Here is a 12950-nt window from a genome sequence, read left to right on the forward strand (position 1 = left end):
AGTCCGTTCGCCTTTCTGGTCACTTCTCAGGTTGCTTCGTCAGCTGGGGTTTTAGCACCTGCCTCTTCCGTTGGAGTCCTTAGGGTTTTGCCCACGTCTCTGCTTTCTCACCTGATTGCCTTTCTTGCCAAGACTATTTATCTCTTCGCCACAGCTTCGATAGCCTCTTATGTTCTGAAGACTTTCTGGCTCTCCTGAGACCCTCTATCCACCTTTTTTACCAAGCAGTTCCACTTGGCTACTTTGCTGTAACAAAGAGAATACAAAATACGGTGGCTCAAATAAGACTGCAGTTTATTTGTGCTTCACACCAGAGTCCAGAGTTTCTGGGCATTCCGGGGAGGGCAAGTAGGTCTGTTTCATGAAGTTGCCCAGGGATTTAGTTTTTTTTTTCTATCTTGTTACTCCACCATCTGGGGCACTGTCCTCTTCCACAGAGTGACAGATATCTCCAAAGCACCATGTTCTAGCACATGCACAAAGGGGGAAGAGGAAGCTGAGGGCAACCAGCTCCGTTTTCAGAAAGTGAGCCCGTAGTCATACATGGCACTTACACGCCCAACCCACAGGACCACACCTCGTCACAGGCTAAGCTGGGGAGCATGGGACCACCTGAGCCTTGCATCAGGCGAGACCCAGGACCCTCTGTTGTGAAAGTGAAAAATGGAAGATCCTGGACTTTCATCACCCCCCATAGAATGATGAGAAATCAAGCACATTTATTAAAATGACCTAAGGCACAAGGACAAGTTTTATCCAACTGTCAGATGGAGGTTCTTGGCGCTTTCCTTTCGCCCCCCCCCCCCCCCGCCCCAGCTTCCCCAGAATGAAGTCTGGGAGGACGATTGGCTGACACAGGCCCCTCACAGTTCATATTTCCTAAAACGCAGCTCACTATCTTTCCTCTCCATCCTGCTCCTCCTACAGTTACTTTCTGGGCGAGTGTCATTGTCATACCCGGTCGCTCCAACCAGAAACCTGGGATCATTCTCGAGTTCTGTCTTTCTCTCACTGCTACACATCAGTATTTCTCGAACTCTCGCTATTTATACCTCTTACATATTTTAGATATAGACACTTCTCTATCCCACCGCCACCAGCTGAGTACAAGGTACCATGATCTCTTTCTTGGATCACTGCAATAGGTCCTTCCCTGGTCTTCCTACACTTACTCCTGCCCCTTCAGATCAATGTCCCGTTCCACTGTCGAAGTTACTTCGTAAAAAGGAAAATATGATAAGATCACTCCTGCTTAAAATCCTTCCATGGCTTTTCGTGAACCCAAATTTGTAATGCGCCCTAGAAGACAGTGCATGATGTGACCTCTGCCTGAGTCACCAGGCTGATCTCATGCCTCTCTGAGCTTGGTTCTCTTCGGTCCTGGCACAGCGGGTTTTTTCCGACACCTAAATCCAGCTTTGCTATCCCTCGGTTCCGGTCTTTCAAACATACCTCTCTCATTGTTGGAGCACTCGTTCTGTTTCCCTCCCTGCTCGGTTAACTACTGCATATCCTACAGAGCTCAACTTTGGGATTATTTTCTCAGGGGGGCCCTCCTCCTTTCTGCTAGGGCCCTCCCCTTGTTCTATGCTCCTATGGCCCCTGTTAATTCTTCTTTACCAACACTAATCAAACCAATAATTAAATCGTCAGTATCTGTACTTGTGACTATATTGTAAGCTCCAAGAGGCTGGGTTGTCTTCTTTATTTGATGGAGAAAACAATGGCTAAGATATACTATCTTCGAAAAATTCCTTTACCCCTCACCCTCGGTTGCTCTATGCAAAGCTTTTGTATAATGTGTAGTGCTTGCCTATTATAATAATAGCAATAGCTCTGCTCATGAAAATTATTAGGAACATATAGTGAAGAAAACATATAGCAATAAATATAAATGACATGTGATATTTAATTAGAATGATAGCTTATACTTATATACTGTTGTACAACGCTGATGCTTTTGTTTATATGATTTTGTTGGAACCTCGCAAGACCTCGTTAGTCAGAGATGTCGAGCAAATTATTCCCTCTTTACAGGTGTGTGGAAATTGAGATTCCATGAAGTTAAATGACTTAGCTGAGGTCTTTCATTTGGTGAAGAAAGGAGACAGAGCTGGAGTCCGGACTCTGGCTTCAGAGCCAGGACACTGTCTACTGTATCAGGCTGTGACAGAGATCGTAAAACACAACTGTGCACATCTCTAGTTTCTGTGTCCAACACAGGCAGGCATTGGAGAATTGTTTGTTGAACAGATAAATACATGAATAGATATACCAGTAGGCCTGACAATGTGACTAACATTCAACACCAACCTGTAAGTCAATGATGTGGGATACTGAACAGAAATGATAAAACGTGTCTTGCTATATAGGAGAGAAGTGGAATCTGGCCAACCCACTAGCTAATTGCTTTTAAGTGAATTCAGTGATCGCTTTAAATAACTATGTGGGTGCGGAAGGTCTGTGTGTATACTCGTCAAGAATCTTGAACCCACTAATGACGGCTTGACAAAGGCAATTTTCTTGTAGCTCTGAATTTGATTGAAATGCAAGATATGAAATGAGTCAATAATAGCCAGCTTGACTCTCCGATGCACAGAAAGGAGCAGAGGGCTGTTGACTGTGTCAGTGGCTTGAGGGGGCCTGAAATATTCCTCTGTCCAAACTTCATTCTTTCCCCACCCCTCTGAGCCATTTAAATGTATTCTCGAATGAAAGCGTTCCCGGGTGGCCATTTGTAGGACCTCTGCTTCTCCAGGAGAACAGCCATTTTATCTTTCTCTTACCATTTGGGGTAGACAGCAACTCCATCAAGGGAAGGTGCTTCCCCCAAGGGAAGACCTTAACTCTGGGTTAGTGAGAAATATCTTAAAGACCATGATATCATAAAGAAATATCATCATAATTTTCATGATTCCATAAGGGGAAAAATTACCTGATCAGAGGGTCTTATTTTTTCTTATCTTTTGGTTAGTTTCAGGGCTGTCTCTACATATGGTAAGCACCTAGTATAGTTCTTGGACACAATAGGTACTCCATAATTGATGGCGATATTATTATGGAGATAATGCAGCTTATAGCTATAAAGGAAGTACACAGACATGAGGTTGAAACCCAGTTATGGCATTTTCTAGATGGCAAGACAACTTCCTATTTGTGAGCCAGTTATGTAAACTACCTAATCTTAAGTATTCTTGTCTATAAAAAGAATGGTAGCTCGATGAGCCAGGTTCTGTATTAGTTGTTCTATTCTCGTTATTTCTCATCATTATGACAACTTTGAGTGTTTATAGGTAAGTTAACTGAAGCTTGCAGATGTCCAGCAATTGGCCTTAGGCTGTGGTCATTTAGTTAGTGTCAAAGTTAAGATCAAAGCCTAGGCTTATCTAACTTTGACACCTGATCATTTTCCACCCCACAGCACTGCTCATGTAAAATAAAGATGACAAAATTGCAGGGTTCTTGTGATGGTTAGAGCCAGTGCATGGCACACATTTGACACTTAGAATAGTGACCATTGTTCATTATGCCTCACGTGGTACAGGACAACCTATATATTCACATTAATCAGGGTTGGAGGAGCTTTGATGTACCCTATCCGCTAAGAGCTCTGGTTGAAAATTCCCTGTTTGGCATATAGCAGACGCCCAGGAAATGCTTGTTGATGTGTTAAAGACACGTGTAATGATGCACGTTAAAGATCCAGTCATGTCTGAATTTTTAGTTGGATTCTGTTCCTTCCACACTCCTGCCACAACACCTCTTTCACCTTTGAAAGTTAGGTGAAAGTTTTATGAAATGCAGTATGACCAGGAACTAAGAAGGGTGGTCTTGTTAGAACATCTGGCTTCCTCCCACCCCCAAATACATTGGGATGGCTCTACTTCCGGCATGGCCAAGTTAAGTGCTGATTGGATGAATCCCCTCCAAACAGACAGTAACTGTAAACTCTGGACAAAACTCAAGAAACAGCCACCTGAAGGCACCATTGATACCTGGGAGAAAGGAATAGTGTGTGGTAAGCCTTCCATTCATTATGGCCCGTAGCTGCAGTCTATCCCACGTGGGGGCAGCTAAAACTCCTCTAGGAAACCTGCAATTTTCCTGGCCTAAGGGAGCAGATGACAAAGTTTTGGGCAACTATGGCTGCTAAATATAAACTGCACCCAAATCTCAGGTTCCAGCATGCATGGGGTAGAATCCAAGCAGCTCAGCTAAAAATAGAATTGGACTGAGATTTGAGCTGCCATCCACAAGACAGAACTGACAATTTCAACCCAACCAATCTAGGTGCCTTAATTATTGTTATAACAACAACAACTGCAACACTAACAACTTAACACTCTTCAGCAGAATGTAACAGAATTCAGAGTACCCACAACACAACATTCACAATGTCCAGAATATAATCCAAAACTACTTAGTACAGAAAGAGCTAGAAAAATGTGACTTGTTTTCAAGAGAAAACACAATCAGTGAAGACAGATTCCATCTTTTTTTTTTTTTTGAATTAAGGTTTATTTATTTTTGAGAGAGAGAGACAGATTGTGAGCAGGGGAGGGGCAGAGAGAGAGGGAGACACAGAATCCGAAGGAGGCTCCAGGCTCTGAGCTGTCAGCACAGAGCCTGACACAGGGCTCGAACTCATGAATTGCAAGATCATGACCTGAGCCGAAGTTGGATGCTTAACTGACTGAGCCACCCAGGCATCCTAAGACTGATCCTTTCTTGACCCAAATGTTGGAATTAGCAGAAAAAGGACTTTAAATTAGTTATTATTACTATATTCATTAACACATGAGAAAATATGCCTGAAACAAATGAAAAAATATATAACCTTGGTGGAGAAATAGAAACTGTTAAAAGGACCCAGCAGAAGTTGAAAATAAAATATTTGAAGTAAAAATTCACTGGGTGGACTTAAAAGCAGAACAGAGATGATGGAGAAAGAGTCTGTGAACTTGAAGGTAGGTCAATATAAATCTTTCTCTCTTTCTTTCTTTCTTTCTTTCTTTCTTTCTTTCTTTCTTTCTTTCTTTCTTTCTTTCTTTCTTTCTTTCTAGAGAAAGAGTGCAGGTGGGGAGAGGGGCAGAGGGACAGAGAGAGAGAATCTTAAGCAGGCTCCATGCTCAGTGCAGAACCCGACACAGGGTTTGATCCCACGACCCTGAGATCAAGACCTGAGCCAAAATCAAGAGTTGGAGACTCAACCAACTGAACCACCTGGGTGCCGCATGAATTGTCCATTCTTAAGAAAGAATGGAAAGGAAAACAACAACAACAAACAAAAAGAATAGAAAGAAATAATGTGAAGAAATAATGAAAAAAGTATTTCCCAAATATGATGAAAGACAAATTTACACATTCAAAAATCTTAGCAAACCCCAAATGGGACAAATGTGGAGAAGACCTTGGCACATCATAGGCAAATTATGAAAAACCAGAGGAGAAAGCAAAACTCTTGAGAGCAGTCAGAGCAAAAGGGCACATTATATCTAGGAAGGCAATGATTTGATGAAGGTAAGAAAATACTGGGAGACCGTCTTTAAAGTGATTAAAAAAAAAAAAAAAGAAACAAAAACTCTGTCCACCCAAAATTTATATCCAGTCAAAAGATCTTGTAAGAACGAAGGCAAAATAAAAACATTTTTAGCTAAAAAAAGCCAAGTGAGTTCATTGCCAGTGGGTCCGCACTACAACAAATGCTAGAGAAGGTCTTTAGATTTCAATGAAATGATACCAAATGGAAAAGCAGATCTTCATGAAGGAGTGAAGAACACCAAAAAAATGGTAAATGTCTGGAGCAAATAAAAAATGTGATTTTTCATTTCTTAATTTCTCTAAAATACACATGACATTTAAAGCGTATGTTCTAACATTGTCTTGTGGGTTTCGTCACACATAAAGATGGAAAAGATATGGCATAAAAGATGGGGTGAGATGGTAGACTGACCTATCCAGTCACAAAGTTTTTGCATTTTGCATGAAAAGATGCAACGATTGTGGAAAGTTGAGATTCTGGTGCATTATAATTGCTAGAGAAAACACAAAAATGTTAATACGGTAAGTCATGGCTCAAATACCAACAGAGAAATAGAAGAGACCTAGTTTTCTTTTTCCCCTTTCTGCCTGAAACTCATCTTTTTTACTAGTTCTTGCTGGGAAGATGGGGAATGCATTCATTTCCTCGCTGACACAGGCATCCATCTACTAGACGTTTATTGCACACCCCTTGGAAGTGATGCAGGCTGCTTCCAGGCCTGGCCCATTAGGACCCTCCCATGGACACACCGCCATGTTTTTTCCCTTTCAGACTTGATGCGGAATACACAGCGAGCTTGGGAGCCCCCTGTTGAAGACGAAAGCCACAAGATGGACCCATGCAGGGCCCCCACTCACTGCTTGGAGGAGCACCACCCCTCTTGTTAGGGATGCTATTTTAGACTAGGCTAAGTGGGAAATAAACTTCTATTGTGTTGGAGAGCTCATACATCTTGGAGTTTATTTTTACAGCCTTACCTTAATTAATTTAGACAGCGTGAGCTACATAAAGCGTTATCTGTCACGCGGTAGGGTTAAAGAAATACAAGCGCCCTTCTGCTTGACAACAATATTTTCATCAGATTGGATGGAGAGTCAACACCATTCTTGCTTATGTTGTATTTTTGTCATCTGTGCATGTGACTCTCATTTTCCAAATAAACCCAACAGGAATAGCGGCCTCCCTCCTGGAGTCACTGAGGGGTAGGTAAGTTCTAAGCAGGAATGGGCAGACATCTGGCCGAGAGCAGCTCAGAAGGATTGGATGGCAGTGAGGCGGGCAGGAAAGATGAAATGAAACTCAGAGCAAACGCTTTCTTTCAAGCAGCAAATGCTCTCGGGTCATTATCAGACAAAGAGGCTCAAGACATGTGTGGGGAAGCTGTTTCCCCTCAGAAGGCTGTCAGTTAAGTGTCCTCCTCATTGCTTATCTCTGAGAAATGTATGTCCAGTCACTTGCCAAGGATGGCCTTTGACCATGATGTTGGCGCAGGCTTGGAACTGGAGCGGTGGAAGACTGTATGGTGTGGTCCCCAAGACCCAAACCTGCTGATTGCATCGGTAGGGGGGCTCCCCTGGGGCCCACCCAGGCCAAGGCAGGTGAATGTGGTGTTTCCATACTCACCGCTGTCTACCCAGACTCTGGCACAACCCTGGTCAGCCCCCCACAGGGCCTTCCTCTCGCCTAAGCTCCTGACACACTCCAGAGTGGGTTCCAGGGTCCCTGGGCCTGGGGACTTGTCCCAGGACAAGTTAGGTTAGCGGTTGGTTACTGCCCTTGGGGCTGGGCCTGTTTCTATCCCAGCACCTAAAGTGAGCCTTTGATTCCACAGATGCCAAATGCAGGCAGGAAGGCAGCATTCCACTGCCAGGCCCTGTGGTAGAATCTCCTTGGAGGGGCTGTGAAGGGGCCTGGAGAAGTGGGGGTGTCCCTGGCGCAAGAAGACAGGGCGCTGGATGGGAGCGAGAGAAGGGGAAGGAGGAGCTGACTGTTGAGGATGGTGAAGGGGCCGGATCTGACTGGGTGGCGATGAGCAGCGTCGGGTTGTGGTGGCCAAGGCGAGTGGCCCCAGGTCCCAGAGGATCCTGACAGCCAGGCAGAGAAGGCAAAGGTCAGGAGGCTCGCCACGCTGGCACAGGAACAATGCTTTTGAGGCAGGCTTCGTTCCCAGCAGAGCAAACTTCCACCTGCCACAGGATACGGAGCATGGAGCCCCACTGGGCGCTCACTGGGCCTGGGGCCTGCCCCCTCCATCCGGCGGGCTGGTCGGTTCACTCTGCCTTGCCTTCCTGGGTGGCCAGTGCGGGGCCGGGCCCTGCTTCCTTCCGCTCGGCGCATTTCTCTCCTGCTCTGCTCAGCACATCGCAGGGCCCTCCCCCAGCCCAGGCCAGCGCAAACCATTTCTCCAGGCGGAGAGGAGGATGGGGTTCCGGTTGCCTCCTCTCGGTGCTGCTTCCAACAGAGCCCTGCGTCTCTTGCTTGCAGCCCTCCAGACAGAGCGTTTCACTCCCTCCCCGTCTCTGCCACGGAGTGGGCCAGCCCATCTCACACTCAGGAGCCTCCTCTTCCAGGGGTTTAGTTCAGCCCCAATCAAGAGGACTCTGGGCTTCCTCCACGCCTGCTTGTTCTAGCTCGCTTCTGCTTGACTACCTTGCTTTTGTAACCCCAAGTCTCTCTCTCGCCCCTGCTCTCTCTCTCTCTCTCTCTCTCTCTCTCTCCCCTTACAAATGGCTTTGCAGCATCCCAGGGAGTGCACGGCAGCACCAATAATGTCTCCATGGTTCCTTGTTAGCTGCACTCTAAGCAGGAAAGTGACTGGGCCTGACAATATAATTTACATCGCTGTATAAAACTATCTGTGGAAGCCAAGCTAATTTGTGCCAGATTAGGCTATTTGTCTCAGCCACTGTGTAGCAGCACAATCTATCAGAGGGCTGTTTTCAAATATCGCTTTTCAAGCGTGCCCTTGAGAGGCAGAAATTGATTGGGATCTTAGAGAGCAAAATTACAGCAATAACTTAAAAGAAACAATAATTACTGAATCATACCAGTGTCAGCACTCTGCAAAACACGAAATAGCCATCAAACCCCAATCCAATATATTCTGAAGCGAATTTATTGAATGGAAAAAGCAGTTGAGTGAGGGTTTTTCTCCCCCTCCGCCCCTTCCGCTGTACATATGGTTATCTCAAAACCGCAAGTGAATGAGTCGATAATTCTTGTCATTGACTGCTCCATTTTCACGGAGTCAGAGGAGATCCATTAACTGCCTCTTGCTGCACGGCTCCGGCTCCCCTCTCTCTCCTCCATAGCCTCTATTCATTTGCTAGTCTCTGCTCTTCAAGCAAACAAACATGTATAACTAATCATCTGTTAAAATGCAGAGGGCCCCTAATAAATCTCCGCAGCTGAAATACTTTAATGGGTAATTAATTGATCCTGTTCCAGAGGAGTAATAAGATAATAAATTAGACAATATTTCACTCAGTCGTGTCAGGCTCCTAGCTAATGGCGCTGTAGGGCTAAGCTGAAGGATAATAAATTAGCCAGAAATTAACTGCTAAGAGCTTTCTGCAGAGAAATCGGCTGACAAGTGAGTCACGCGTGATTCAGGACCCGATCGGGGGTTGTGGCAGTCTCCGCGAATATGCACCTGTGCTTTGGGTGGGAGGCCCCGGGGGGTGGGGCCCGTTAGGTCCCCGGGCACGACGATGCCTGCGGCGAGCTTGCCCCGCTGACCCAGGCACACCGGGCGGGCCCTAGCAGCTGTAAACACGCGCATGCGCGCTCTCGAAACTAGTTTTCTCCCACGGCGTCAGACTCGTCGAGTTTTTTATGGGTGTCGCTCTCTGTGACCAGTATGGGCCCGAAACACCTGTAGCCCCTTACCCCCCCCCCCCCCCCCCCCGCCCTCGTCTGCTCTGTCTGCTGCTCCCTAAGCAAATACGGAATGAGCCTTTGTGGAAAAGAGACTCATGGTCTGTCCAGAATTTCACAAAAACTTAAGCAGAAAAGGGAGTAGGGAGAGATGGCAGAAATATTTGTTATGCGGCAGGGTGGAGAAAACGCCTTGGCTTTGTTAAAGGAGTCAGGTAGGGTGATGCCCATTAATAGGCAAGACAAGAAAGAACGTGACCTGGAAAGTCAGCTGGGCCTTTGCTTGAGAAAATGGTAGGTGGTCTGCCCCGTGGGGGTGGGGGCAGAAGTGGCAGGTTGGAGGGGAAGTCAGTATATAGTAAAGCACTGGGGCCAGGAGGTCTTTTGAATTCTCCCCTGCTCTGCACAAGCTGCGTGACCTTGCGGGGTTATTCAAGGACCCTGAGCTTTGGTTTGCTCACCAGTGAAACATGGATACGTGAAATACACACGAGAAGCTTCTAGTTCTGTATCTCCCCTACAGGAAGTGCTGTGTTAATGTCAGTCATTCTACGGTGGGCAGTGGGGAAGGTTAGGGAGCACCGAAGGAGATGAGGAGACTCACCAGTGAGAGACAGGGCGCTACTCCTCCCAGAATGAGGACCAGTTGCCCCTCCCCGCACCTGCATCCTGAAGGGTGTCTAACCAAAGCGTGCTCACCTTCTGCTGGACATTCCTGATTGCTGTGGCACACAGTGGGGGAGTAATCTACGAGTCACAGTGAATTCGGCAGTGTGGGTGGAAGGCATAAACAGAGCTTGATTATTTAAACGAGAAAATGTATGCTGAACGCATGGTCAGAGCTCATCATCATCATCAATACCAACGGTACCAGTATTCCTTGCCTTCCGTCTCTCTGCTTCTCATGCTTCTGGGTGGTGATGAGCCTGGGGATGTGTCTGGAAGACAAGGCCTTGTGCGTCCAGATGGACTCAGGGTAGCTGGAGCCACCTCGGGCAGCCCCAGTGCTGTTCTCCTTCTAAGGAGACGCTGGGCCTCCCTGAGGACAGAGTGTCTGGAGGACCACCTGGGGCACAGGTTCAGCTAAAACGCTCGCTCTGCCTATGTAATAGCAGCAGGGCCTTCGAAGGAAAAATGGCAGGTACATTAGCTCACGGGGCAGGGATCCATCAACTGACAGTTGTTTTAAAAATAAACATGCGCTCTTTCCTTCTTTGTTGGTTTTTTTCCTGGCTCCCCCTACTTCCCTATCAAAGCCTAGTTCTTTGTCCCTCAGACCTCAGAGCTGGAAGACGGGTTGAGATCAACCCATTTCATGCGTTTGAATCATTAGAAAATTCTTTCTCTCAAAGTTCCTAGCTGGGCCCTCTGGAGCAGCTCTTTAGATGATCGATAACCATTATATGACCCCTGAACCCTCTCTTTTTTTCTTATTTCCTATAACCTTATTTCCATTAACCATTTAACCATTATGTGTGCCATTTCCCCTTGTTTTTGTCGTGAAATATAACATGCATGAAGAAAAGCATTTCCAACATGTATGTACAGCATGATGAATAATTATGAAGTGAACACCCGTAGATGATGAAACTTTAGAGGCTTTCCCTAGTGTGCTATTCTAATCAGAGCACCCCCCCCCTTCCCTGCCTCTGGCATAACCACTAGCCTGACTTCTGTGAAACTCATTTCACTACTTTACTCCATAGATCTACAATTTATATATTCATTTCCAAGACGTAGGGTTTAGTTTTGCCAAATTGGAATCTTTGTATGGAGGAAAGCATACTGTGTGTATTCTTTCATGACTTCTTTTTTGCTCAGCATTATGTTAGTGAGATTCATCCAGGTGAACCTTATTGTTATAGCTTGTTCATTGTTGTTGATAGACAACATTTTATACATATATATATATATATATATATATATATATATATTTTAAATTTTTTAAAATGTTTCCTTATTTTTGAGAGAGAGAGAGACAGAGACAGAGCATGAGCATGGGAGGGGCAGAGAGAGGGAGACACAGAATCCGAAGCAGGCTCCAGGATCTGAGCTGTCAGCACAGAGCCCGACGCGGGGCTCGAACTCACAGACCGCGAGATCATGACCTGAGCCGAAGATGGACGCTGAACCGACTGAGCCACCCAGGTGCCCCTATACATATGTGTTAATATAAAATAATTTATTGAGGACTTCACTACATGAATATACTGTAATTTACAAAATGACTTTTTGAGTTGTTTCCAGTTTGGGCCCATGGCAAAGAGTGCTGTGATGTGCCCTTATCTCCGAACGCACGGTAATGCATTTCGCAAAGATATATACCAAGGACAGAATGCTAGATCATAGGGCATGCATAGCTTCAGCTTTACCAAAATGGTGTCCAGAATGGTTGTTTAAGTCACAACACCATCAATAGAGTGCGCTTGTTCCTGTGGTACACCTGAAGATGGGCTGCGTGGACTCTCCTTCCAGGGAGACGTGCTGCCCAGCTCCACGGCAGACCCGCCTTTGCGCTGGGACACGCCCTTCCCAGGACAGCTTGGGACAGCCGTGCGTGGGAGGATGCCTGTGGGTGGGACCACTCTGCTGAGCACCGCTCACTCCAGAGCGCCCCATCGGGGCTCTGTCAGGCCTGTGGCTTAGCAACTTTTCTTTTTCTGTTTCTTCCCCTGTCCCTTTATTAGAGGCTGATCCCTCATGAACTTCTCCGATACCAGGCTCCACCTCAGAGCCTGCTTCCTGAGAACCCAGGCTGCAACTTCCTGACATCCTAGCCAGGATATCAGCCGAGTTAATATTTTTTTTTTTTTAATTTTTTTTTCAACGTTTTTAATTTATTTTTGGGACAGAGAGAGACAGAGCATGAACGGGGAAGGGGCAGAGAAAGAGGGAGACACACAGAATTGGAAACAGACTCCAGGCTCCGAGCCATCAGCCCAGAGCCTGACACGGGGCTCGAACTCACAGACCGCGAGATCGTGACCCGGCTGAAGTCGGACGCTCAACCGAATGCGCCACCCAGGCGCCCCCAGCCGAGTTAATATTTTGCCAACCTGGTTGGTATTTAAGGCGATCTCGTCGTGTGTTTTTCTTTTTAGTTAAAATGTCAAAAATCAGATTTATTGAGGTATAAGTTACATGCAAGAGAATTCACCCTTTTGAAGTCTACAGTTGGATGACTTTTGATAACTGTATACTGTCATGTGGTCACCACCGCCTCAAGACATAGAGCATGTTCCCCCCAAAAATTCTCTGTTGCCCCTTTGCAGTCAGTTCCCTCTCCCATCACTGATCTCTTCCCGATATTTGATCAAGGAACCATCTAGAAAATACTCTTTTGTGCCTGGTTTCTTTTCCTTAGCAGAACGCTTTTGCATTTCACCTGTGTTGTTGGATCTATCAGCGGTCTGTTCCTTTTTACTGCCGAGTAGTATTCCGTTGTATGAACAGATCTCAGTCTCTCCATTCTTCCATTGATGGGCATTTGGAATGTTTCCAGTTTTTGGCAATCATTAGCAAAGCTTCCAAG

The 12950-nt window shown here is 46.0% G+C and overlaps 1 long non-coding RNA gene across 1 annotated transcript in view; it reads left to right on the forward strand.

Moving 5' to 3' along the window:
• The window catches only part of LOC131506756 (uncharacterized), a 52806-nt gene extending 46316 nt beyond the window's left edge, over nucleotides 1-6490 (forward strand). The window contains exon 4 of the long non-coding RNA XR_009259126.1: nucleotides 6314-6490. This is a non-coding gene — a long non-coding RNA (uncharacterized LOC131506756). The remainder of the gene's footprint in view (nucleotides 1-6313) is intronic.
• The last annotated feature ends 6460 nt before the right edge of the window (nucleotides 6491-12950 follow it).

The sequence above is a fragment of the Neofelis nebulosa genome, chromosome 3, assembly GCF_028018385.1.
Source record: "Neofelis nebulosa isolate mNeoNeb1 chromosome 3, mNeoNeb1.pri, whole genome shotgun sequence".
NCBI lineage: Eukaryota > Metazoa > Chordata > Mammalia > Carnivora > Felidae > Neofelis > Neofelis nebulosa.